The sequence below is a fragment of the Zalophus californianus genome, chromosome 4 (assembly GCF_009762305.2).
Source record: "Zalophus californianus isolate mZalCal1 chromosome 4, mZalCal1.pri.v2, whole genome shotgun sequence".
Classification (NCBI taxonomy): Eukaryota; Metazoa; Chordata; class Mammalia; order Carnivora; family Otariidae; genus Zalophus; species Zalophus californianus.
In genome coordinates this window covers 12,509,225-12,532,435 of record NC_045598.1, presented here as the reverse complement: position 1 = coordinate 12,532,435, position 23,211 = coordinate 12,509,225, and the positions used below count along the sequence as shown (strand labels likewise).

Sequence of the window (23,211 nt, the reverse complement as noted above, 5' to 3'; positions counted from 1 at the left end):
GGAAAAAAAACAAAAGTCACTGCGTGCTGCCAGGGAGACATTCCAATTCCCTGAATTCGTGCAGTCAAGCAGAGGCGGGGCCTCGGAGCTGGCTGCAGAGAGACCCTTTACGCACAGCACTCAGGCCAGAGCTTAGCTCTGGGGAGAGCTGCAACTATCAGGGTGCCTCCATTCGCTTGCTCGATCTCAAATACATTCTGCTAAACTCAGGGACGACAGTCGGCCTGCAGGCCATAAACTTACAGTGACCCCCAGCACGCCCACAGCTGTCCCTCGGCACCGTGTCAGGAGCATTCTCAAGTGACCTACGGAAAGAGAGCAGACCTGGGAAAATGGGACCCAGGGCTTTGCTTCTTGCCTGCAGCTCGAACACCAAGCAGGTGCCCATTGCTGGCCAGAGGGGCAGGTGCCCTCAGGGATAGCTGGTCACCCCTCGCCAAGACTGAGCCTTTGCCAGGCTCATCCAAGGCCTGTCCGAGGGGCCCGGGTGTTGGTCAGAAGACAAGGACACCATCTCCTTCCAAATCAGGGTGCACACCAGAAAGTGACTGATGGAGGTCACACATCTACACGTGTACCATCTGTGTTAGAACCGAGGTCTCCGGGCCCCGCTCCTTGCTCTGGAAATCTTGAAGATCAAGAGCATTCAAGGGCACGGGGGTAGGGGGCCAGAAAAGCCAGTCCTCATCTCTCTGGAGCCCTCTGCCATCCAAAAACACCCCTTAATCACTCCACAAATATTTACTGAGCATTCTGTGTGCCGGGCAGCACGGAAAGTTCTGGAGATTTGCTGATGGGCAAGACCGGCTTGGTTCCTGCCCTCCTGAAGGCCACAGTCCTGCAAGGAGGCATGTACCACACTACACAGATCCACACATGACTACAAACCAGGATATTATGAGGTGAGGGAGAACAGCAGGGCTCAACAGAAAATTCACTGGACAGCCGCCCATTCTGACTCTCCTCTCCCGAGGCCGACGCTGGCCCCGTGTACTCCAGGTGGTCACCTGATGACCTGTCCGACATCACACAGAGCCGGGCACCCCAAGACCTGTCGAGGACCGGGTCGCTTATGCCAAGGGGCCCTGCCTCCAGGTGGCCTGGGCCAGGGCACCCAGCTGCTCTGGCCACGGAGGGCCTTCCCACCTTTCGACAGATGTGTGCACTTTGTGCCAAACCAGATCGTTTGTGCATCCAAGGAATACAGGATGTTGTGGGCTCTTTTTTCCTCTTTTGCTTTTTTTTGTGGGGGCGGCGGTATTGGATTTCAAAATTTCCATCCCACCTGGAATCAGACGGTTCATCGACTGATCCATCTAAGGCAGCCATTCTCAACTGGGGGTGATTTTCTCCCCCCGGGGAGTTCTGGCCACAACTGGGACATTCTGGTTGCCGCAGCTCAGCGGGGGGGGGGGGGGGGGGGGGTGCTACTGGGACCAGGCGGGTAGAGGCCAGGGCGCTGCTGGACCTCCTCCACGGCACAGGGCAGCCCCCCAACACAGAATTGCCTGGCTCAGGGTCAACAGTGCCAAGGCGGAAGCTCCCGGTCTCAGGGCACCTGGTCAAATCCTTTGAGGATCTAGGGCAGATACTGGCCTGTTAAGGCGCCATCATGAATCACAGGGACATAAAGACCAGAGTTGTTGCCACCGGTTTCCATGGCAGATAAGGCCAGGCTACAAGTCTAAAGAAATTGCTATGGTTACCGATTTCTGTGGCTCTTCCCCCCAGGCTATGGGGCAGAGACCACAACCTGCTTCTCTGTGCATCTCCACCACCTGGCCCAGCCTCTGGAACGTAGAAGGTGGGGCCAGAGGGAGAGGCGGAGGGAAAGGACAGACTGTGACCTCTCTGAGCACGGACGACACCGATGCCTCTCCTGCCCTGGGCTCCCAGCACCTTTGCTGGCACTGAGCAGCTGTCTTTCTGTTAATAAATCAACAACCAGCCTGTGTGCTCTCAGAGGCCAGGGGCTGTGCCCCACTCCCCGATGTGTCCCCAAGCCCAGTCTAGTGCATGGCTCAACCCTCAACACATTCATCGGTGCCTGCTCGATGGAGCTCACAGTCTGGCGGGCGGAGGAGAACGAAACAGGGACCAACAGTAGATACCAGCAGAGCTTCTGTGGGGGAGGCCTGGGGGGCTTCAGGAATGCCTGAGAGCGGCCTGAACGTAGATGGGGGCGGGGGGGCTATCCATCGATTAATGCTCCTCAGTGAACAAAAGCATAGGACACACGGCAATGAGCGCATCTGCGTGGGAGAGAGGGAGGGAAGAAGGTAGTATGGGGGCCTCCAGCAGGAGTCAAGGGATTACTCCTCCCGCCACAGCGACCAGGCCCAGGCGTTCCTTCACCCACGACCAGCAATATTGAATGGGTGGAGTCCAGGGCCCAGGTACTGGGCACAGACAAAAGGCAACAGCTCCTTGGGTTGTCCAATGCCACCAAGGAGTGCCAAGATCGGCATCCTAATACGCCCCCATTTACGAACCGCTGGCTAAGGGCCCAGAGCTAGTCCAAGCCCTTTACTCCTCTCATTACTTAATCTTTACAGCAACCCCCTGAGAGAGGCACTATGCTCGTCCTCATTTACAGATTGGGAAACAGAGGCACGGAGACGGTAAGAAAGTTGCCCAAGGTCACATGGGCAGTTGATGGGAGGGCTGGGCTCCGAACCCAGGCCAGCTGGCGATGGGGCTGTGCCTTGGAGCTCCTTCACTCCTCGGCCGCCAGCCAAGCCGCCAGTCAGCTGGGCTCCCGGGCTGCCTGGCAAAACCCCCGGGTGAGCAGACAGGACCGCAGGGAGCCCCGGGAGCCCATGGGAGAGGGCCCCTGTGGGGCAGCACCTCAGGAGGAGAACTGAGGGGCTAGCAGACTAAGTGCTCTGACCCAGGGCCCCCAGAGAGGGTTCTAGCTGCACTGCCCCCCAAGAGAGCCCCAGCGAGCATCCCCCTCTGTCCAGGTCCCAGCCTGGGCTCCCAGAGCAGCCCAATGCAAATGCATTAAGTCCACCGGGCATTCTTGTCTGAATCCACCTGGGGGCTGAGGGGAGCGACATGTTCCTATGAACATCTGAGTTCACCCAGATCAATCCGGTTACCACCCTAGAGAAGGCACCCAGGCAGGGGCAGCCTAAGTTCCAGGCCCCACTGCGCCGACCAGCGCGGGCATGTGGCTGAGAATGACCATGACATCAGTCTAGTTCTGGAAGGACCCTGAGGGCTGGCAGCATCAAATCCCCTCCTAACCTCGCTCCTTGAAAGAGAGCCCACCGGTCCGAGCAGGAGCTCATGGCCGGGATTACCCACAGGGCCCCACAGCATTAACCCACTATTGTTTCTGCATCACGCATTCTGTATTTTCCCACACTCCATCACTCTCAAGAGAGGGGTTTTTGAGAGGGTGAAATGCAACCTGTCAGCCAGTACAAGAATTCCTTCCTGAGGACCCTGACAAGTGAGTGACTCAGAGCACGGACTTTGAAATCTGGCAGCCCGGACTCCAAAGCCTGACCCAACATGAGCGGCTGGAGCAGATGTGTGACGTGACCGCCCTACACCTCAGTTTACCCATCTGCAAACTGGATGTGATGTCACTCTGAGACTAAGTAATACACTCATTCATTCATTCAGCCCACGTTCATGAAGCACGTCCACAAGCCCACCGCTGTTCCAGGTGTTTGGGATACATCAGTGGACAAATAGGGAAAAGGTCCCCTACCCTGACGGGGCTCACTGAGCCTAGCACTGTGCCTGGAACATTCTGGGTATTCCATATGCACCTGCCCCTACCCTGAGCCTGCATCACCATCCCCCATCACACTCTCACATTTAGGTCCTCCATTGTCCCACATTACAAGGGTCTAAAACCTGCCCTCTGTCCTCTGGAGTCGCTCAGAATAAGGCTCCTTCCTCCTACAGAGGACACCCTCCTGTTGAGAGCTGTCCCTCCCTCCCCACATCAATCACACCCCCGCTAGGATGTGTTCCAGACGCCACTGTTCAGCTTACTAGTTCAACCAACACCTCTTGGGTGCCCACCATGTGCCGGGGCTATCACAGATAAGACTGCCCTAGGATATCACCCGGGGTTGCATTTCCTTCTTGCAAAGTTTGGGGCACACGTGGGAACAAGGCAGCCTCAGATGACAACCAGGGACACTGGCTCATGTCAGCAATGGACACAGGAAATCAACACTGTCTCTAGAAATAGCCTCCCTGGGCGCCTGGGGGGCTCAGTTGGTTAAGCGACTGCCTTCGGCTCAGGTCATGATCCTGGAGTCCCGGGATCAAGTCCCACGTCAGGCTCCCTGCTCAGCAGGGAGTCTGCTTCTCCCTCTGACCCTCTTCCCTCTCGTGCTCTCTATCTCTCATTCTCTCTCTCAAATAAATAAATAAAATCTTAAAAAAAAAAAAAAAAGAAAGAAATAGCTTTCCTGCTGGCGAGCATGAAATCAACCTGGCAGTAATTCACCCGAAATCCCAGCCTCTGCCCTCACTCACTACCACTTCTTAGGTCCCATTCAAACTCAGAGCCCTGTGTGGTGATTCACCTGTCATTTCAGGAGATTGCCGATGCTTCAAGGTACAGATCCAGGTCCCCACGTGAGTCCCCCACTCAATCTTGAGGCCAGTGGCTGAGTCTGTTCACTGCTCTGCCTCAAATGTCTAGCACCACAGCCTGGCATCTAACAGGCCTTAATAAGCGCTGGTTGGATTGAATTGAGTAAGAAAACAGAGGCTCAGAGAGGCAAAGTGACTTGCCCAACGTCACACAGCCAGGTCTGTGCCGCTCTGATGCCGCCCCTCGGCCTCCCTTTCAACTTTCCCACATTTGGGTCCATGCAGCCTGGCAGCTATTAATGGAGCTCTGCTAGGACAGCCTCCCCAGGGCACAGGCACAGGCCTTCCAGGCCCCAAGAAAGGACAGATAAGAGAGCCACATGAGACCTTATTAGGGAAAAGTAAAAGGAAAGAAAACGAAAAGTCTCCGGGCAGAGGAAGGGCCAATCTAGTGAATCATGTGACACAGAATATTCTGTTCACAGCTGGCTCCAGGGCAGGCCAAAGAGGCCAGGGAGCCCGACAGCCCCAGGGACCTGCCCCAGGCAGCTAAGGGTGCAGCATCAGGATCTGGTGGGCCTTGGGCTGGGCGTCAGCCTGGTCCTGCCACCAACTCCCACAGCCATGGAGCCAGTCGTCTCCTCCCCCAGGGTTCTGCTCCTCCCCGGCTGTGGAAACAGGCAAGGACCACACTGGGGCTGCCTCCGCCTACAGGGCTGGGCAGGGGTAAGAGGAGAAAGCCAACATCTCCCTGTCTCCCCGGCCAGTCTTAGGCCCCACGTTGCACCCCCCAACACTGTGAAGCTGATGCCCCTTTCTGCCCCATCTGCCGCTGCCCGCAGAGCCACCCCCATGCTATTCCTGGCTCCTGGCATCACGGGGCAGGTGGCCGCTCACCCTGCAGGCCTGCTGGCCACCGTCAGGCTCAGAGATTCTATGTGAGGGCCTTGCTGAGCACCTACTATGTGCTAGCAGCTTGAGAAATACCATCTCCCATCATCCTCACAATGGCCCTATGAAGTAGGAGTTATAATTCCCATCTTTCAGAGGGAACCTCTCACCAAGGCAGGCAAAGGCACCTGCCCAAGATCACACAATTAGTAAGACACGGGATTCGAATCCAGATTCTGAAGTCCCAATCTGTGTTCTCATTCTTACCCGTGTGACAGCTCCAGGACAGAAACTGTGGCGGGGCCCTAGGTGTCCCCACAGGGCCTCATACACGGTCTTCAAGGGAAGGCTTGTTTGGCTGGCCAGGAGGAGACTCCCAAACCCCAGCCCAGGCCCCAGCAGAGCCTCACACGCCGCGAGCAGAGAGAGCTCCCTGTGTGCCCACAGCACCACTGCCCTCAGGTGTCCCGGGCTTGGTCCTGCCTGCCAGGGACCCCAAACCACCTGTCCCCATTCCACAAAAAGGGAATCTGAGGCCCGGGTTCAGAGGAGCCAGAGGGCAACCCTCAGCACCTGTGATACGCCAGCATCCTGGCGTGGTCCTAACAGCGGGAAGGAGACCACTCGGGGGAGAAACCAGGGGTGCGGGGAAGCATGGGCTTTGCAGCCAGACCCTCCCAGTTCCAACCCCAGGCCCATCCCATTAGCTGCGTAAAGCTGAGCAGGCCTCCTGGCTGCTCTGTGCCTCAGTTTCCTCCTCACTGTAAAACAGGGCAGCCCCTGACCACTGGACAGTAATGGCAATGAAAGACCGTCACCTGGCTTAGAGCAGGTGCCCTTTCTTCCCCTGGAGGGTGCCCACTTGTCCTGGCCATCAACTGGGGTAGGAGACTCAGAACCTGGCAGTCCCCCAAGCAGCCAGCCCCACAGCTCTACATTCAGACCTAGATTTGTACGGTTAATATTTACCTGCTTGAGACCCAAATCTCCCAGTGCCTCAGCATGACCGAGTCACTCAGCCCTGAGAATTCAAATGAAGCAGGAACATGAGGTGGGAGGGCACGCTGCTGAGCCGCTGACAGAGATCAGAAAGCCCGGTCTCTCTGGGGAACCCAGATCCAGCCTGGCTGGGGGAGGACAGTCCCTGCCCCCCAGCACCCCTGTAGACCAAGTGCTCTGCCCCACAGCACCCTACTGGGAAGACCCAGAGCGCCAGTCATAGGACGATCCCAGAAACCAAGGAGGCCATGTGAAGGGAAAGGCCAGGGCCAAGAGAGGTGGCCCAAGAGACGAGAGACCGACCCCCTGAATCTGTGGGCTGTGGAGGTCGCTGTCCACACCACCCTCATCAAATGGAGATTTCGCTCTACCTGTCTAGACCCGGGCTTTCTGATTTCAGTAATAAGCCCAACGCAGAGAACAGGCTATCAGACTCAGTGCTCTAGCCAGCAGCCCTGTGGGGCGTCAATCCCCATTTCATAGACGAGAAACCTGAGCTCAGAGCCTGAGTCAGCTTGCTAAGATCTCTGCAGTTATTCAGAGGTGGAGGTGGGATTCCAACCAGGTCTTTGGGCTGCAAGAAGAATAAAGACCCAGCCACCCAGGCCTCCCAGCGTGACTGCCCCCAGAGCCCCACATCTCAGCTCATGCTCATCGGAGGCTCCCTGCGCACCAGGCACTGTTCTAAGTGTTACACATGTGACAACTCTCCTAATCAGTCCAAGAACCGCAGGAGGGAGAGGCTGTTCTATCCCCATTGGACAGGCTGGGCAACGGAGACGAAACACAGGGACACACAGGACACCCAGAGAGTAAGAGGCAGAAGTGGGGATCAGAACCAGAAGCCAAGGCTCTTAGCTGCGTCTACTCACACTCCCACCCCACCACATTACGCTGTCCCCTCACCACTCCCCGAAACGGACGCAGAGCCCTGAGCTGCAGGAGAAACCTGCTGTCGGAAAGCCGCTGTGGGCTCGCCAAGCAAAGCACAATGGCTCTGACCTACACAAGAAAGCAGCTGAAGGCGGAGGAGGCCAAGGAAGGGTGAGAGCTGGGAAGGCCCCTCAGTCCCCTTCCCATTCTCCCTCACCCGGCAGCGGGAGCCCACGCGAGGGTGTCATTCCCCTGCCGGCACTCTGGAGCCCCAGAGCCACAAGCTCCTCAGCACGGTGCACAAGGCCATCCTCACCTCCCCACTGCCCAACAACGAATGTTTGCTGAGTACCTACGGCGGACCAGGCCTCATAGAGAAACAAACATGGAAAACAAGAGACAGCCTGAGCTCCAGGAGCAGAAGAGACTCCCCTGCCTGCTCCAGCCGCCATGACCTGCCTTCCCAAGGGCAAGACCCTTCCTCTTCCTGGAAGCTGTGCCCCACCTCATCTGCCTAGGACACTCCCATCTTCGTTTTGAGCCTTAACACAAACCGACTTTGGGGAAATGTTTCATGGAGCCCACTGAGAGAGCTGGCCACTTGCTCTTCTAAGCACAGAACACTGGGTTGGAATCATTTGGTTTTTTTTCTGACTTCCCCAAGAGACTGTGAGTTCCTTGAGGGTAGGAATAATGCCTTTCATTTCGGTCCCTCCAGTACCCAGCACAGTACTCAGCGCATGGTAGAGATTCAAGAGATGATGAATGGATGGATCAATGGATGGTGGGTGAGTGGATTGGTGGGTTAATGGGTAGATGGGTAAATGGGCAAGTTAATGAGTGGATGGTAGATGATGGATGAATGGGTGGGTGAGTGGATGGGTGGAAGGTAGATGAATGGGTGGGTGGATGGATGAATGGGTGGGTGGATGGATGAATGGGTGGGTGAGTGGATGGGTGGAAGGTAGATGAATGGGTGGGTGGATGGATGAATGGGTGGGTGGATGGATGAATGGGTGGGTGGATGGATGAATGGGTGGGTGAGTGGATGGGTGGAAGGTAGATGAATGGGTGGGTGGATGGATGAATGGGTGGGTGGATGGATGAATGGGTGGGTGAGTGGATGGGTGGAAGGTAGATGAATGGGTGGGTGGATGGATGAATGGGTGGGTGGATGGATGAATGGGTGGGTGGATGGATGAATGGGTGGGTGAGTGGATGGGTGGAAGGTAGATGAATGGGTGGGTGGATGGATGAATGGGTGGGTGGATGGATGAATGGGTGGGTGGATGGATGAATGGGTGGGTGAGTGGATGGGTGGAAGGTAGATGAATGGGTGGGTGGATGGATGAATGGGTGGGTGGATGGATGAATGGGTGGGTGAGTGGATGGGTGGAAGGTAGATGAATGGGTGGGTGGATGGATGAATGGGTGGGTGAGTGGATGGATGGGTGGGTGAGTGGATGGGTGGAAGGTAGATGAATGGGTGGGTGGATGGATGAATGGGTGGGTGGATGGATGAATGGGTGGGTGGATGGATGGATGGGTGGGTGGATGGATGGATGGGTGGGTAGATGGATAGACATATGGATAGATGGGTAGGTGGATGGATGGGTGGGTAGATAATGGATGGATGACTGGGTGGGTGGATAAATGGATGATGGATGGATGGGTGGGTGGGTGGATGGATGGATGGATGGATGGGTGGGTGGGTGGATGGATGGATGAGTGGATGGGTGGGTGGATGGATAAATGAATGAATGAATAAGTGGTAAACAAATGACAGGACTCCATAAGTAGTGACCAGAGGCCACTTCAATCTGGAAATTACTGAAGCTCAGCTACCCAGTAATCCCAGCTTTGCCCCAGGTATTTCTCCCAACCCAAACATTTTCTAGATATGTTTCCCCACCTGGCCAAGCATCCCCATGTAATCACTGTGTATCTCCTTCACCAGGTTGCAGAAGAGGTGACATAATGTCCAAGACTGCATCTAGCCTAACAATTATGTCCTCAACGCCCTCCCCTGGGCTGGGCCATGGCAAGCCTTGACCCATGCTTGTTGAATGAATGACAAACAAATACACCAAAGACCTAGGGAGTATTTAAACATAGAGATTTCTGGGTCCCAGCTGAGATCTAACTGGTTCCAAGAATCTCTAAGGATGACTCAAGAATTCGTATTTTGTTCAAAAGCGTCCTGGCAATTCCAGTAACCAGCCAGGCTTGGGGAACACTAGCTTATGGGGAAGAGAGGTCACCAGCTACTGAAGGCTGTGACCACAGATGAGGGCGTCTCCAAACAGGGCCAGACAGAGCCATCACCAACCCCAGCGGGCCATTCTCCTAAGCATTGTTTGGTTCAAAGAGAGTCTAACAGCATTTTAGCATTTTTCAGTGTGGCCCTTGAACTACTTACTTGAGAACCACTTAAATGAGGCTTTTTAAAAATGTAGCTTTTGAGGCGCCTGGGTGGTGCAGTCAGTTGAGCATCTGACTCTTGGTCTCGGCTCAGGTTGTGATCTCAGGGTCGTGGGATCGAGCCCCGTGTCAGACTCCCGTGCTCAGCATGGAGTCGGCTTGAGATTCTCTTTCTCCCTTTCCCTCTGCCCCTCCCCACCATGCTCAGGTGCACATGCTCTCTCTCTCTCTCAAATAAATAACTAAATCTTTATTTTTAAAAAAATGTAGATTTTAAGGTCCGACCCCAGTCTACTAACTTAGAGTCTCTTGGGGTAAGGCCCAAGAATCTGTATTCTTAGCAGGCTGTCCGGGTGAGCCTGCAGTACACAAATGTATGAGAATTACTGGCTCATGGGCTCCCCAGGGTGCTAAGATCACCTGATGCGCACCAACATGCACACCTCACCTTCTGAGAAAGGCCGTCTTCAGTGACACCGAGAAACCCAGCAAACTACAGGAAGAGACCAAAGGTACCAAATATGCCCATTCCTCAGCATGTCAGCCTTGACAGGAACCAAGAGATCACTAAGCCCAGCCTCTCATCCCACAGATGAGGAAACCGAGGCCCACAGAGGGCTGTGTCTTGCCCAAGTTCATAAAAGAGTGAGTGCCAGAACCAGGATAGAAGCCAGGTGGCCATGTCCCAGGCTCACTACATGGCCCCAGGCTGCTCTGGTCTACATAGGGGGCTCTGCTCCTCCCTGGCGTCCTCCCTACCTGCTCCCTACCTGACTCACCTGCTCCCAGGTGAGTCAGGGTCCCTGAGAAGAGCCTTCAGCAGGGCACAGGCTGCCAGCCCAGGACATCTCAGCCTGTCGTGCTGCCCTAGGAAGACATGGTAGCTCCAATCATGGAAGCCTCTTGCTGCCTCTGCCACCAACAGTGATGAGGTAACTCATGCTGAGGAATGGAATGAGCATAAACAGTCTGGGGGGTAATGGTTCTGTGGACCCCAGGGAGATGGGCTGGGGGAAGAGCTGGTTGTCACAGATCAGTGGGGATGTTTCCCCAAAACTCCACTATCAGTCCACAGTGTCTGAGTTTAAAAGTTTAAAACAGTCCTAAGGAACCACCATCAGGGTTTCTCAATCTGCATATTCAAGGGAACACCTGTGTCTGGAAATATGCTAATAGGGGCTCACAGAAAAAAAAAAAAAGTGTTCAGTGGTCCAAGACTATGGAAAAACGAGAGTAGAAATCTGCCCCCCGGAGATTAACAATACTCAACATATTAAAGGCACTGAGAAGTCCTGTAATTTCAGAATTTGCTTAAATCATGATACACAAGAAGCAAGTTGTCTGCGAAGAGGAGGAACATGCCTCGCCCAATGTCACCAGGCCAGGAGGTGGGAGCAGTGGGGCTTGATCAAGACAGCCTGCCCCGAGTCCATTCCAGAGACCAATGTGCTTAGTATTCAGCACGATGATTCCTTTCACTGATTACTATTGTTGCTATGTTTGTTCTGATGGGAGGGAGAGTGGGTGGGCAGGACCTGGCAGGAAGTTATGCCCATGAGAGCAGCCAAGAGTTGAGGCTGATGATCAAGCTTCCCGCATCCTCTTCTGTTCCTGGGTCTGCTGCCATTGGCCGTGGGACCTGAGGCAAGTCACAGCCAGCCTCCAGACTAACCTGTCTCCATGCACACAATTAGGAGCTTGGCCTACATGATCCCAGAAGGCCCTTCCAGCTCTAAATGAGTCTCTGACTCCATCATCCTACCTCAGTTCATTTCCCTCCCCCACCAGCCACAACCTCTCCCTGGTCCCAAGTCCCTTTCTCTATAAAGAGCCGAGGCCGCTCTCCAGACGAGCTGCCAGGAAGGGCTGTGCTCTGGCCAATGGTGGATGAAGCACTGTCTTTGCTCTTCTTGCCACTGTCCCTTCACTGGTCTCCACAGCCATTTTGCATTTCCAGAGGGGCCCCTCATGGCCGTTTCTCAAGCATGGATGGACAGGGTGGATTTTTCCATCTAGAGCCCCAGAGAGATGGTTTTGCAAGAGCTCCATGTGAGGGCATATGGAGGAGGAAGCATCCCACACACATACCCTCGGCACCGCCTCATACACGGGGAACTCTGTCACCGGACCCTCGGGAAAGTTCGCCAGCCTCTCTGTGCCTCGCTCCTCACGGCCACAGCACAGCCAATGGTATCCGCCTCACTGCTGGGCACACACTGGGGCTCAATCAATGCTTGCATCATAAGCTACTTTTTGAGTTGTTTCTTCAATTCAATCTCTCCTGGTTCCCTGGGCAACAGACAGGAAGTAGGAAAAGTAGCAAATGTCTGACTCATAGATTCCTAGAAACCTGAAATCTTAGACTCATGGATTATCAGAATCAGTAGAGACTCCAGGTTCTCAACCCATCCATCTTGCAGAAGAGGAAATCAAGGCTCAGGGCGAAGTCAGGGATGGAGTGAAATGTTGCCCAAGCTCTCCTGGCTGGTTCAAGGAAGAGATGGGTGCCTGGCTCCCGGTTGGGTGCTCTTCCTCAGGTCCTGGGGTAGTAAAAAGAGCAGGCCAAGGGGTCCAGGACGCTGGGGTTCACATCCCAAGTCTGCCACACGTAGCTGTGACATGGTGAATAAGGGGCTTCAGCCGCTGGAGCTCCAACGCTTCATGATGAAACTTAAGGGGTCATTGGGGCGGGCAGAATGCAGGAGCCCCCACAAGATTCTATCAGGTGATGTGCCAAGGAAGGGCTCGGCTGAACAGAGTCCGACAGGGACGGGAGGGGTTTCAAGGGAAGGCTCCAGAGTCTGGCGGATTGGGGCTCAGGTTCTGCCATTTACTAGCTGCGTGGTTTGGGGCAAATTACTTGCCCTCTCTCTTCCTCAGCTGCTTCATCTATAAAATGAAGAAAACAACCATGCACACCTCACGAGATTGCCACAAAGAACTAAAAGAGGAGTAATACACACCGCCTGGATACTCTGGGCCCTCAGCAAACGCTGGTTATTCAGTCCTTCGCAATCACATTTAATCCTCTCCCTGCCTCACAGCTGAGGTAACCAAGACTCCAGGGAGACCAGACACCTGCCCAGAGTGCTGCGGATCACAAGGGCCGGGCTCTGCTAACAGCGCCCCATCTCTCCTGGTGCCCCCGACGATGAGGCTTCTGCCCAGCAGCTGTCAAATACAGCCGCCCTCCCTAGCAGGGAGACCGCCTCCTGCACTGACCACACATGACCTAGCCCAGCCCCAGAGGGTTTTCCAATCACTCACTGCAGAAGAAGCCAGTCCCCAGGAAACTGCTTTAAAATAGCCCGTGGCGCTCTGGCTCTGAAGTTCCCCGTGTATGAGTTCCCAGCAACAGCCCGGTTCCTCCCTCCCAGAGGCACCACCCATTCTCTGAGACTGCAAAAGGGCAACATCTACAGGCACAAGGGGATGTGCGGATGGTGACTTATAACTGGAGCCCCAGTGAGCCCCTCTCAGGGGTTACTCACCACCTGCTTCCACCCTGGAGACTCTGGTTGTTTCACTCAGGGGACTGGTCCCCTAGCTTGGATGCCCTGTTATGCTGTGGGACCTCAGGGAAGTTGCATAACCTCTCTGAGCCTCAGGAACATTTATAGGAAAGAAAAATGAGCAGAGTTTGGGAAGCACTAATGAAGCAGCAGGGTTCGGTGCCTGGCTGGCTCTCGATCTCGGGGTCATGAGTTTAGGCAAAAGCCAGTGGCCACTTTCTGTCTCAGCCTGCGTGCAACTCTCGAACTCGGGGTCATGAGTTTAAGTCCCACATTGGGTATAGAGATTACTTAAAAATAAAATAAGAAAGAAAGAGAGAGAAAGAAGAAGAAAAGAAAAGAAAAGAAAAGAAAAGAAAAGAAAAAAAAAAAGAAAATAAAAGAAAAAAAGAAAGAAAGAAAGAAAGAAAGAAAGAAAGAAAGAAAGAAAGAAAGAAAGAAAGAAAGAAAGAAAGAAAGAAAGAAAGAAAGAAAGAAACAGCAGGGTTCACAGAATGATCTAGGAATCTGAGAGCCTGTAACAGCCTCCAAAGGTCTCCCTGATGTCTCTCGTCCCTTCCAACCCAGTCTCCACCCAGAACAAAAAGTTCTGGTCATGTCCCTCCCTCGCCTGAAACACTTGACTGGCTCCCTATGATGCTCAAGATAAAGGGCAAACGCCTAGTGAGATACACAGAGCAACTCAGCGGCAACTTCCAGAGCTCCCTCCCTGCAGGACAGGGCCCCACTAAACGCTCATCCCCCCAGCCTTTGTTCATGCCTGGAAGCCTTCTGCCCCGCTCCCCAAACGACCTCTTAGCTGCTTGGCTCAGACACTCCCCTGGGACAGCCCTCGGAGCCCCCACACCTGGGTTAGGCACTCTCCCATCTTTGCATCGCTCACCTGTCTGCCTCCCCCACCAGAAAGAGGGTAAGCGTATTTGATTCGCCTAGCCCAGTGCCCGGCTCCCAGGAGGTGCTCCATAAAGATGTGTCAGGAGGAGCACAAGCACAGGCCGGTGAAAACGCTTAAACTCATCCGCTGGCTTTGGAGGCCTCCTCTGCAAAATGGGAACGTTGCAGGGAGGGCAGCTAGCCACCTGGGTGTGTGGCCCCGCACCCCGCTTTTGTAGCTGGCGAGAGCGTGCTGGCTTGGTCTGCCACCTCTCTGGGCCCCTCCCCCGCCGGGATGTAAGAGAACTCCGCACCCCAGTCAGTGCGGGGACTCAGTGAGCTCCTCCTCCAGAGGACTCAGTTCAGGGCCTGGCACATAAAGAAGAATGCCTCGCCCGGGCCTCAGAGAAGAAAAGTGGGAGGTGAGCACGAGGCCAGGGGCCGCCGGACCCAGCCGGGCCGCTGGACCTTCTGCTGCAGGGCCGAGTTCTTTCAGCACCACACTCCCGGTGGGCTCCGGGGCCCCCTCCGCGCCGACCCGGCACAGGCCCTGCCCCAGCAGCCCAGTGCCCCGGGGAATGTGAGTGCCACCAAGTCGGGAAATGAGGGCTCGGCCCCGCTGTGGCCTCTCAGACAGACCACGGAGCTCTCGGCTCCCAGCTCCCCCGCTGGACAAGGGCCGGCCACGGAGCGCCTGCCTCCCTCATTCTGGGGACCCAGCAACCTCAGCCTGCTCTCTCAGTGGCTGTGAATGACCACCCCCCAGAGTGGGCAGTCTTGGCGGGACTGGACCCCCACCCCCCACTTCCCTGGTCAAGGTTTCACGGAGAAGCACTAGGCCATCGGACGAGACTGTCCCCAGGCCCCCATCATGTATAATCCAAATCGACCCCATTGTCTCCCATTCCCCGAGCAGCGTGCCTGCTGCCACCACCCGGCCACCCCCACCTCATGTCACCAGTCCCATCCTCTCTCGTGTGCCTACAGGGCCAGCTCCCCTAACTGCCCCATGTACCTCGTCCCCTCTCATCCCCAGGAGCAGCCCTGGCCACCAGCACGAACCATTCTCCCGGGGCCACCCTTCTCTCCAACGAGACACCTTTCCCGACTGCCCTTCATCTACCTAGTGCCTCACACGCTACCCCCACGCGCGGTCATCTTCCTTGTCTGCCCAGCCCTCGAGTGGCTGCCACTCGGGATTTGCACCCCATCACTCCCCCAAAGCTGCTCTTACAGAAGACCTGAGCTGCCTCCACGTGCCCAAAGCCAGTGGCCACTTTCTGTCTCATCTCACGTGGACTCTCAGTGGCTGGCAGCCCTGTTGACCATGAGCTCCTTTCCAGAACGGTCCCCCATATCCGCTTCCCAGACACCCCACTCTTCCTTCTCCTTCCAGCTACGCTTCTCAACTCCTCTCCTGGCTCCCCGCCATCCACATGACCAGACCTCTCTTCCACACCTTCCCTCGAGTGCTCCCACCTGCCCCCACTATGTGCTAATGGCACCCAAGCCCAAATCTCAGCCCAGGGGCCCCCCGCTTGGACCTCTAAGTACTCTCTTCACACGAACCTGTCCTCCGCTGGATTCTTGCATTCTCAAAACCCCATGCTTCCCACCCTCTCTTAACCACCTTACTTCATGACACCACCACCACCCACCCACATACTCAAAAGAAGATTCTAGAACACACTCCATTCCTCTTATTCCTTCACGTGCTATGAACCACCCACCGGTAATTCCAGTCAATCTCTCTCTGATCACCTGAATCCAGCCACTGCCACCATCCAAATCCGAACCCCCCTCAGTCTTCCTCTGGGCCCAGTCCACCCCAGCCCATATGTCCAGTTCTCCTCCCTGCAGCCAGAGCACCCTGCCCAAATCAGAGCCTACAAGGCTCCGGTGGGTGGTGTTGGGTCCGCGAGATGGCACGCGGGCACCGCGGGCTACATGTGGCCCAGGCTTCATCTTGCTGAGCTTTGTGACTATCCCTCAGCCCATGGCACCTACTCAGGTGCTTCCACGTAACGGGCACTCAGTAAATTATTTTTGAATAAGTTACCTGGGAAAAAGGTAAATTTCCTAACGGGTGTTATTAACAGCGGGAATCTTGGATTTGTTATGTCCTTAATAAAGATATTTATGTGAAATGAAGAACACAAGCTTCCAACAGCTTCCTGTGGCATCTAGATTAACCACCCTACCTGCTTGCCTTCTTAACATTGCCTTCGTCCCCCTGCCCGAGGCAGGCTCTGAGCTTTCTGCTGCTTAAACAGGCCAAGATCATTCTGGCCGCAGGGCCTTTGCATTTGCCGTACCCTTGCCTGGAACACTTTTCCCTCAGTTCTCTGTCATTCAGTCTCAGCTTAAATGTATCTCTTCAGAGAGGCCCCCCTGACCACCTCCAGCTAACAAATTCTGCACCACCTTCCCCCACGCATACCCCCTCCACCGCCAACCCAAGCCCCCAGTTATTACCATCATATCACATCAGGTCGCTCCCTTCGCAGGCCTAATCCCATGACAAGCAGTTCGTTTCATTCATTTGTTTGATTGGTTTGGGACTCGTCTCCTCTCCATCACGAAAGCTCCACAAGGGCAAGGCTACTGCCTGGTCCCCATCGGAACGGCCAGGCGCTGTCCCGAGCAGCCTGCCTGCCCTCTCGTTATGTCCTCCCACCCCGGGACACAGCTGCCCGGGTCACCCCCATCTTACAGAGGAGGAAGTCAGAGCAAAGAGGGGCCAAGTGAGTTGCCCAAGGTCTGGCGCAGAAAGAGGCGCAGCAGGGGCTGCGTCCCCATCTATCCCCAACACCCAACACAGGCCTGACCTTTGAAAACCCAGGGCTCTCAGAGCGAGCAAAGCACTCACAGGAGAAATGAACCGTGCGCACCACAATGTTGAGAGAGACTGTCTTTGGGTGGCAGAAGAAAGGGCGAGCTTAATTTTCTTCTGTGTTCTCCAAGTTCTCCTCACTGGTCATGCAATACATGCATAATTTCAAGTAAAATAAACCCGTACTTTAAAAGACATTCAAAGGTTCTGGGTAACGTCTGGGTTCAGGAATATTTGTCTTCCATTTCCAGAGACTGTTATTCCTCTATTTAATTTAAACCATTGTTTTTCTAGGGAAATTGAATAAAAAGCCCGCATTTTTAAAGCTCCTTCCAAGTCAGCCCACTTCAAACAATGAAGAGAGGGAAGTATTGGGAGCTGATCCCTGCCTTGTGTGCTAATGGCTGGAGTTCAGGGGTGCATACCAATCAGGCAGCCACTGGAAGGGGGAGTTCTGTGGAGAGGCCAGGCTCTCAAGGAGGAGGAGGGGGCCAGAGGCAGAAAGGCCGTCTCACCTAGGGTCCTACACACCGTCCCAGGGACGGGCCACCCCAACCACCTGCCCTGCCCCGGACTGGGGGTCTACCTTCAAAGAAGTGGGACGTGGGGCTGGGTCCACCCATTGGACAGAAAGGTCCGTGGGAAGATAAATCCCCTGGCAGAGGGCTCAGCGCCAGGCTCTCAAAGAGAGGTGGAGACAACCCGTGCTTCTGGCCAAGTGGTCAGCTCCACTTCCCTGTTCCCCACAGCATGTGGGCACCGCTGCCTGCCGGGGACATCAAAGGCACGGCCAGACCAGGCCCCCGGATGTGGGGTTGAGATCTGGGGCTCTGGGCAGAACAGAATGAGGTGAACTCATTCTGCTGCTTCCACCCCTCACAACTGCGTGGCCCTGTCCTCCACCTCATTGGGAGCAAAATGGAGAAGATGTTACAATCTACCTAGCAGCGTGGCTCAGGACCAAACAAGCCCCTGTGAGCCACAGGCCTGCCACTCCCTAACTATGAGCTCTCTCCATAAATGCTAGCCTTTATTGTTAGCTCCTTCCGGATACCAGGCCCAGAGGGGGCCCATTTGGGCAGGTGGCTCTGTTCTTAGCCTTGACCCAAAGCCACAGGGTGATGAACTTAGCCTCGTGGGTTAGAAAACACACAGTAACTTCAAACAAAGAGTAGTAAAGTGTGTTGGGATTACAAACCTGTTGTGCATTCTCTCCCTGCCCTCCTCAAAGGGAAGAAGAAAACAGCATAGAGGAGGAAATCCATTGTAGAGAGATCTCAGGGCCTACCTGGCTCCAATTCTGCCACTTACAGACGCTGTGTCCTTGGGAAAGTCAAGCAACCCCTCTAAGACTCAGTTTCTCCATCTGTAAGGTGGGATAAAAGTACCCACTTGCAGGATCGATATGCGAATTAAATGAACGGATGCATGAAGAACGCCTGGCGCATACAGGCATAAACATGGGTTGTCTTTCAACAAACAAGCTCTCAATTACCTGCCTATCTCAAGGGTTGAAGCAGCAGAGGCAACCAGAAATATTGGGTAACCTAAAGATCAGTTATTTTTATCTTTGGTTTTTCTGGTATTATTGAAGGTGGGGGGAGGGCAGCAGACTCACCTCCCCAATTCTCCTTTGTTTGGCCTGATATCAAAATGAAAATCTTTCCAAAGGCTCCACAAACCACAGATACCAGGCTAGAGCAGCAGCAAGCTTCAGGCATAAGAAAAAGATACCGAGAAACTTTAAAGCTTTGCAAGGGCAGCGGTGATCCGCAGAGCACGATGCCCCTGGCGAGCCGGGCGTGGCAGGGTCCCTTTGCCAGTTCCCAGATGTCTCAGGGCCCCCTGGCTTCAGGCTTCACCACTTCCCGTGCTCTGCCACAGCCCTGCAGACTTCAGGCTCACCTGACACCAGAGCCAGGCTGATCTCCCAACAGCTGTGCCTCTGAGACTTTGCACATGCTGTTCCTTCTATCCAGACCCTTCCCCTCTCCCCACCCCATTCTCCCGCTACTCGCGGCACAAGCCTCCATGGCAGATAAGCGTGCCTGTGTCCATCTCCCACCCAGAGCTCTCAGATCGAACGAGAGCTGCAGCTTGTCCATCCAACAGTCCGACTCTATGTCTCACGCTGTCCCTGAACCCATAGGGATGGGTCAACGCCTGCTGTTGTCTAAGCCAGGCCCAAAACAGCTCGAGCCACCCGTGTCCTGGACATCACATCCTCACCAGCCCTGAGCTGTTTGACTTGTCCACGGTCTTCGAGCACCACCGCCACTTTGCCTCCCAAATGCCTGGGTCACCTTGAGTGTGGTTATTCAATCAATGGCAAAGCAGGCCCTCAATTAACTGAGTCTTACCCTCATCCCATGCCCCCTCTCTCTGGACACACTGTAATGTTACAACTCGGTTTCTGGAGTGGGGAGCTCGTTTGAGGGCAATTTATGACCCCCTACAACCACAGGAGGCCCAGCCCAGCAGCTGCCCCTCCCACTTTGTACCCTAAACTAGCCCTAGGGCGGTGCCACACCAGAATGCAAGCCCCAGGGAAGGGCAGTGCCCAAGTTGCTCACTGCTGGATCCCCTCGGTGTGCTGGTAAATATTTAACAATTGGCTCTCAGCCGGGAAAATACCTCTGACTTGCAGTATACCAATTTCTGTGGTATAAATACTCTCCCTGTGGCCAGTTTCAAGCTACTAAGGTGACATCAGTAAACACAGCTGGGAAGGGATGTGCAAGAGCACACCCATGTGCACATTATAGACATATATACGCAAATATGCGTACATATATATGCATATAATATATACACATACAAAAGACACTACCACAAAAACAGGCCATGGTAAAATACAGTGAAATAACTAGAAAGTACTATATTTTGAGTATACGCTACCCTCGACTTTAGCATAATTTATTTAATTATAAGCTTATATAGTAAAAATTTTTATAATGGCTGTTTAACGGCCAGCTCACAAAATTCCTAAAATTGAGCAATCAGCTCTCGTGCTTCAGTACAAACTGGCTCTGGGATACCAGGGCTCAGGGCCCTGCACGGGCTCTGCAGGGATAGGTCACTCTGGGAAACAGAACCCCATAGGAAGGTGGCTTTGATGCCCTCCACCAAGGCAAAGCAACTGAGTTGGGGCCCGGGAGGCACAGTGGGATGGAAGGAGAATGCTGGCCCACCCCCACCCCCCGTTTATGACTCTGATTCTCGTTTCTGGATTTCAGACCCCTTGAGGAGAAGGACAGTGGCTCGCTCACCGCTGTCAAGCCAAGTGACAAGAATACAGTCACTGAAGACAAGCTCGCAGAAGAAAGGAGGACTGGGCATTCAGGGAGACTGAGGCTTGAGTGCTCCACAAACTGTGACCTCAGGCAGTCACTTAAGTGCTACGTTTCACCTCTTCATCTGTAAAATGGGTACGAACCCATTTTCCCTGCCTAATTATCAGGGCTGCCGTAGAAACAGAGAGATAGTGGATTATCACATTTATATAGGATATATATATTTCATAGAACATGTGTTTACATTATACATGTATATACTCATGTATATAAATACCTACTTTATCTTTTCCAAACTTGATCTAAGAAGATTATATTCTTTCCGCTATGCTCCTGTTTTAAGAGGTCACATTGGTGAAGGAGCTAGCCCAGCAGCTGGCACTTATCAAATATAAAATATGTTAATGAATTTAGAGTTTACCTAATATACAGTAGGCCTCCTCCCCCTTACACTAACCTGGTACCTCGGCCCCAAGGAGTTCACTAGCTTTCCCTCCTCCCTAGCCTCCCCCAAAGAGAAAACCTGAAACAGCACAATTTAGGAGCCATTGGTCACCCATATCCACTCAATTGACAACTATTTATTGAGTACCTACTATGTGTCAGGCACCATGATAAGCTGGTGATCAAGGACAGACATGGTCCCTGCTCTCCAAGGCTTACCATCCTCTGCGGGGTATAAACAAGACACCCCCACTCGAATGAGGGCTCTAAGAGCATCATGAATGAGAATTCTTTTTCCTTTTTTTAAGTAGGCTCCATGCCCAATGTGGGGCTTGAACTCAGGACCCAGCGATCAAAAGTCACATGCTTTACCGAATGAGCCAGCCAGGCACCCCGCGAACAAGAATTCTTGAGCCAACCTGGCTGACCAAAAAAGAGCCTCCTGAATGAGGAATGGAGAAGTGAAGGATGGGGCCAACTCAGTGGAGAGAGGGAAGAGCTGAGGGAAGGCTCTCTGGCAGAAAAGGAAGGGGCAGGGGACCTCGGGAACTTGAGCGTGATGGAACAGGGTGAGAGACCCAGACACGAAGTGGGGCCTCACAAGCCACGAGGAGGGTTCTGAGCTTCACCCTGAGACGCTGAGGAAGGAGGGTAGCCCCCAACCCATGGTCACAGGGAGCCTGGAGATCTCCAGACTGTGCCCTCCTTTGTAGTCTATGCCTGAGGCCGGGACACTGGGCGGGGGGGGGGGGGGGGGGGGGGGGGGTTGCTGTGCTGGGGCAGATGGACGGACGGACGCTACAGCTGATGGCCATTTGGGCAGGGCCTGCAGGGTGCTCGCTTCGGCAGCACGTACACTAAAACGGGCAGGGCCTGCAGGGAAGGGCTGAGGATTTTAATGAGCCTGTCCTCTCTCCCCAGCATCGGCAGGGGAACAGATGGGGCTCCAGGCAGGCAGTGCATGCCTTCCCCTAGTTGAATCCCTCACGAAGGCCAAGGACTTTGAGGTGATGTCTCAGCTCCAGAGCCAGTGGAAAGTACAGCCCACCCCCCGCCTCCTCCCTGCTGTGGCCGGAGACAGGGTCCTCAGGCTATCGAAGCGAAAAGAAGATTCCTGACCCCTGCCCCAGGACCCCCCACCCTGGGAGAGAAAGGAAGTACCAGCCCCACACTCTCCTACATCGGGCCTGGGGGCTCCCCCTCAGAGACCACCCTTGGAGGCCAGGAGGCTAGCCTTCATTCTCAGCAGGGCCCCCACCCGGGACACACTCCCCTGCCTCGAGGAGTGTCCAGGCCTGACCTCATTCTGTGGCCGTGGCCTTCCAGCTGACCGGGGCATCGTCTCCTCCCACACTCCCTCCTTTGTGAGGCTGACCCTGTTATACCTCTGGGCAAAGGTCCAGGGCGGGAGAGGCCAGCCCAGAACAGAGGTGACAGGAGCATCCCCTGCCTCCGTGTAATCCCAGGGACCCCCAAGGTCAGCACAGGGAGATGGGGACCACACTGGCAGCAGGACCTGAAGGCCTGGTGAATGGCCTGGATAGTGAGGCACCCGGTCTCCCTCTCTCTCTCTCTCTCTCTCTCACGCACACACACACTGATGCACAAAGAGCAGTCAGGAGTCACGCTGAGGGAAGGGGCACCCAAGGGACACAGAGACTGGGGGTGAGGGGAGGCGTGAGTACACACACACGCAAGAGGTACACACACTCACACTCACACGCAAATGACACAAGGAGCGACACGCACACTGAGAGAAGACCCAGGCTCGGGGGCCTCTCACACACCCAGGGACATACCCACGCCACGCAGGCCCGGGGACGAAGGGACACAGAAGACGCCGCTCCTGGGGACACACACTCACACCAGGGCCAGGGGGAAGGCCCGGGCTCCGGACTCGCACACCCCGAAGCACGGCGACACACACTCGCAGCCACGCCCGGGACCCCGGCGCATGTGGGGGCGGGGGGGGGGTAGCCCAGAGACCCCCGGCAGCCGGCAGGGACGAGCCGAGGGGCCCCGCCGACGCGGGGCGGTGGGGACCCCGGCGCCTCGGCGACGCCCGCTCGGAGCCCCGCGGCCGCCTCGCGCCCTGCGCCCCCCGCCCGGCCCCCGCGCCCCGCGGGCCGCACTCACCGGCTCCGGCCGGCCGGCCGCGCCTTTGTTGTCCGCGCCGCTCACAAAGCGCCGGCGGCCGCTCCGCGCGTCAGCTGCCCCGGCGGCCGCGGGCGCCCAGGGCCGGGCGGCCCCAGCCCCGCGCCCCAGCCGCCGCCGCGCGCGCCGCCCGCGAGGTCGCGGCCCGGCCGGGAGTGCGCCCGCCGCCTCCGAGCGGCCTGGTCCCGCCGCCGCGCACAGCGCGACGCGGCGCCGCCCCCGCCCGCCCGGTCCCCGCTCGCCGCGGCTGAAGTCACCGCTTAACCCCTGGCGGCCGGGCCCGCGCCGGGAGCCCCGCCCGCCCGGCCACTCGCGGCGCAGGTGGGGAAACCGAGGCCCGCGGGGGCGGGGCCGC

At 55.5% G+C, this 23,211-nt stretch overlaps 1 protein-coding gene across 1 annotated transcript in view; it reads right to left on the bottom strand.

Moving 5' to 3' along the window:
• The window catches only part of ARHGEF10L (Rho guanine nucleotide exchange factor 10 like), a 144,062-nt gene extending 121,135 nt beyond the window's left edge, over window positions 1–22,927 (bottom strand). Inside the window, exon 1 of the mRNA XM_027613468.1 lies at window positions 22,839–22,927. The gene's annotated coding sequence lies outside the window, so the exon portion shown is untranslated. The remainder of the gene's footprint in view (window positions 1–22,838) is intronic.
• Between the last annotated feature and the right edge of the window lie 284 nt (window positions 22,928–23,211).